The sequence below is a fragment of the Octopus bimaculoides genome, chromosome 5 (assembly GCF_001194135.2).
Source record: "Octopus bimaculoides isolate UCB-OBI-ISO-001 chromosome 5, ASM119413v2, whole genome shotgun sequence".
Taxonomy (NCBI): Eukaryota; Metazoa; Mollusca; class Cephalopoda; order Octopoda; family Octopodidae; genus Octopus; species Octopus bimaculoides.
In genome coordinates, this window is record NC_068985.1 from 35,007,968 (window position 1) to 35,012,869 (window position 4,902).

Sequence of the window (4,902 nt, forward strand, 5' to 3'; positions counted from 1 at the left end):
CTCAAAATATCTGGCAGTGTCGGCTATAGCCTAGTCACTTGTATTGTTAACCAGGTGATACACGAAGGAGTCCTACCCAACGACTGGTGTAGCAGCACCATAGTCAACTGCTACAAAGGTAAAGGTGACGCTTTAGATACAAATAATTACAGAGGTATCAAGTTGTTGGATCAGGTAATGAAAGTCACGAAGAAGGTCATAGCCCAACTAATTAGGGAGAGAGTCAGTTTAGATGAGATGCAGTTTGGGTTCATGCCAGGGAAAAGCACCACTGATGCTATATTTCTGGTAAGACAGCTGCAGGAGAAATACCTAGCCAAAGATAAACCTCTGTACCTGGCTTTCATTGACATGGAGAAAGCTTTTGATAGGGTCCCCCAATCCCTAATCTGGTGATCAATGAGGAAACTAGGGATAGAAGAATGGCTAGTGAGAGCTGTGTGAGCCATGTACAGAGACACTGTCAGTAAGGTGAGGGTTGGCAACGAGTACAATGAAGAATTCCGGGTAGAGGTAGGGGTCCACCAAAGTTCAGTTCTCAGCCCCCTCCTATTTATTATAGTCTTCCAGGCAATGACACAGGAATTCAAGACAGGTTGCGCCTGAGAGCTCCTCTATGCTGAGTCACTACCAGAACTAGAGAAGAAGTTTCAGGTGTGGAAGCAAGGATTAGAATCAAAGGGCCTTAGAGTCAACCTAGCTAAAACCAAAGTCCTAATAAGTAGGAAGGTAGACAAACCAAAAACCCCTTCAGGTAGATGGTCCTGCTCGATCTGTAGAAAAGGCATTGGTAGAAAGCTACGGACACATAAGAGGTGCAGCAATATCAAAGGACAGTTAACTAGGAAGTTAGTTTTTGTATGTGGCAGATGCTCAAGAGCAATAAACACTGAAAATGTGCAGAAAACAATTTCTGCCACATTCCAAGGAGAAAAACTAGAAGTAGTTGATAGCTTCCACTATCTAGGTGACCAAGTCAGTAGTGAGGGAGGATGCACTGAAAGTGTAGCTGCTAGAATAAGAATAGCCTGGGCAAAGTTTAGAAAGCTCTTACCTCTGCTGGTGACAAAGGGCTTCTCGCTCAGAGTAAAAGGCAGACTGTATGACGCATGTGTACGAACAGCTATGCTACATGGCAGTGAAACATGGACTGTGACTGCTGAGGACATGTGTAAGCTTGCAAGGAATGAAGCCAGTATGCTCCGATGGATGTGTAATGTCAGTGTGCATACTCGACAGAGTGTAAATACCTTGAGAGAAAAGCTGAACCTAAGAAGCATCAGTTGTGGTGTGCAAGAGAGATGATTGCACTGGTATGGTCATGTGGCAAGAATGGATGAGGATAGCTGTGTGAGAAAGTGCCACACGCTAGCAGCTGAGGGAACCTGTGAAAGAGGTAGACCCAGGAAGACCTGGGATGAGGTGGTGAAGCATGACCTTTGAACATGAGGCCGCACCAAGGCAATGAATTGTGACCGAGACCTTTGGAAATATGCTGTACGTGAGAAAACCCAGCAAGCCAAGTGAAACTATAATCCGAGGCCTCTGCCAGGAGTGTAGCCAGCCCACTTATGCATACCTTTCCTTCATTGGATACTAAACTCCGCTTGCGAAGACCTGTTGGGGGCAAGTGAAATCGAAATCGTGATGGCACCTGTACCAGTGGAGCACTAAGAGCACCGTCCAAGTTTGATCATTGCCAGGGCAGCTGTCTGGCTTCCATGCCGGTGGCACGTAAATAGCACCATTTGAGCGTGATCGTTACCAGCGTCACCTTACTGGCACTTGTGCCAGTGACACATGAAAAAACATTCGAGCGAAGTCATTGCCAGTGCCGCTGGACTGGCTCCTGTGCAGGTGGCATGTAAAATACACCATTTTGAATGTGGCCGTTGCCAGTACCACCAGGTTGGCCTTCGTGCCAGTGGCACATAAAAACACCCACTACACTCTCGGAGTGGTTGGCGTTAGAAAGGGCATCCAGCTGTAGAAACTCTGCCAAATAAGATTGGAGCCTGGTGTAGCCACCTGGTTCACCTGTCCTCAGTCAAATCGTCTAACCCATGCCATCATGGAAGGCAGACGTTAAACGATGATGATGATGATGATGTATACACCATCGTCGTCAAAGTCATTAAGAAGATATGTTGTGGGGAGGGGAGAAATTCATCAGAGATAGAATGTATGCAAGGAAATTCATGAGAATGCAAAAGGAGAGTGGAAAATAGAGGGTAAGGGAATGCAGTGAAATGTGGACATGGGTGAAGGGAGTGGGTGTTAGGAAGATGAGTTGTTGGGGAAAGATTTATCAGACAGGTTGTGAGTAGGTCTCAATTTTACTTAGATGAACAGGTCTTCTCAAGAATAGTAAATTACCAATAATCTCTGTGAGGCTCAGTACCTGAGGGTCATTTTTTATCAGTTCATTCCACTTTTTCCTAGGTCTTTCTCTTCCACAGGTTCCATCCACATATAGTACTTGGTTCTTCTTTATACTGCTGATCTTACACATATGCATTTATTTATTTATTTATGTGTTTCAGCCAAGTGGCTGCGGTCATGCTGAGCCATTCCGGAGCAGTCTCTTTTCTTACTACATCTGATACCTTTTATACCAAATTTTTCTCTCAATATATTTCTGCTTTATTTTACATTTACACCAACATTACACTAATCCTCTACATTCACAGCCTATGTTTCACTACTGGGTGGTATAACTGTTTGTACAATTTGCCTTTCACTCTGAAGAAGAGGCCATTTATTATCAACGAAGGGAATAGTTCTCTGATTTTTCCCCAGCCAGTTCTTATTCTAACTACTTCACTTTCAGAGTATCCTTCTCCATTGCTAATTAGGTCACAGGTAACAGAAATTTTCTACTACCTCTAAGATCCTCCTGAGTATTTGAAGAAATCTATTTCTTGTGTATTGTTAGTATTTATTGCATTTTCACATCAGCCAAACACAAAGACTAATTTCTTTGTTAACTTTCTTGTAATTTCACTGCACCCTACATATGCCCATAGCTTGTATTTGGTACAGAGTATGGAATGTCTATCAACACTTTTTCTACATATCAAACAGAGCTACTTTCCTGAAGAGATTAGTAATTTGTTTGCTTCCCTGCATACGAAGTTTTTAGGCTTTGCTTAGTTAATTTTAAGGCCCTATGATTCCAAGCATTGCTTCCACACTTGATATTACTTTTTTAATGCTACTGTAAATCCAGCTATAAGAACAAGGTCATTGGCATAGAGGAGCTTCCATGTGCAACCAGTCTTAAACTCCTCTGTTATGGCCTGAAGAACTATAACAAACAAGGAGGGGACTGAGAATTAACCCCTGTTGAATTCCTATCTGAACACTAAATTCATTGCTATATTCATTGCTGACTTCCATAGCAACTACCCAATTAGAGAGTGAGGGACAGTGTCAAAAGTTCTCTCCATGTCAGTAAATAATTAGTACAGCAGATTATGTTTGAGCAAATGCTTCTCCTGCAATTGCCTTACTCAGAAGATAGCATCAGCAGTGTTTGTCTCATCTTGGTCAACTATCTTCCAATTTAGTTGAGTTGTGACAGTTTTTTGTAACTTTCATGATCCCCTCCACCAATATGATACCTCTAATTACTTCTGTCTAAGCCATTTCATTTACCATTGTAACAGTTGGCTATAATGCTACTACACCAGTTGTTGGGTATGATACCTTCCTGGACAACGTGCTTAACTATATGGGTGACTGCAATATATCACACTCACTCAGTTCAGGGATCTTTGACTTGCAAGTTATATGCTGACCTCACTGGTGCTTATGTTATGTAAATGGCACCATCCAACCCATGACAGCATGAAATATGGACATTAAATGGTGATGATGAAGATGATTATGGTAGCTTTATCTATCTTATTATTGTCAACTCAGACAGCTGGTCTTTCTGTTGGGTCCACTTTAAGAAGACTCTCCTTCTCCTGTGCATTCTCTGTAGCAGTCTTTCATAGTGACATTTACATGCCACTTTGTTATCAGAATCATCCATCCATACACACTTCACAAAACTCCAATATCCTAGTTCCCTTCATTGTTGGAACCAACTCCATAGCTTCCATGCATATCATGGAAGCCACTCAGATGCTGCCCATTGATGCAACCAGCCATGACGATAAGGTTGCTACTGTGGCTTCTGCTTTTGGCAGGCGAGAGTGCAGAATTGACAGAGACATTGAGGGAGGGGCCCAGAGAGGTACATACTGTTGGTTGAAGCCTTCATCTCTTCCTACAATTTAACATCAGCTTGACATGCTTGCATATGCGAGCAGATTTTCTACACAAGGTGTGTGTGTGTGTGTGTGTGTGCTCGTACATGTGTCAGTACATATATATATGTATGTATGTATGCGAAAACACACACACACACACACACACACACACACACACACACACACACACACACACACACACACACACACATATATATATATATATATACATACATAAATATATATATATATATATATACACACATATATATATATAAATAATATAGGGTAAGGTTAATTGATTAATCAATCAATTAATTAATTGATTAATAGTTAATAATTTTACCAAGTAGTCAGTATGTGAAAATAACCTTTATAGGTGAATTATACAAAATATTTAATAATTATATACATAAATATAATTATAATCAGGGGTCAGCTAATTGCTTCGCCATGTACCAAAATTAGAAATTGCCTACATAAAAAAGTGTGTTATTGTCTCGGAGATACTTGTGATAGTTGAAATGACATTAGCTGCTGTTTCGAATTTCAGTATGTAACGAAGCAATTAGCTGACCCCTGATTATAATTATATCTATGTATATAATTATAGAATATTTTGTGTGTATATATATATATATAT

The 4,902-nt window shown here is 40.9% G+C and overlaps 1 protein-coding gene across 1 annotated transcript in view; it reads left to right on the top strand.

Moving 5' to 3' along the window:
• The window catches only part of LOC128247864 (uncharacterized), a 29,226-nt gene that overhangs the window by 15,829 nt on the left and 8,495 nt on the right, over positions 1–4,902 (top strand). The gene's annotated exons all lie outside the window — the stretch shown is intronic.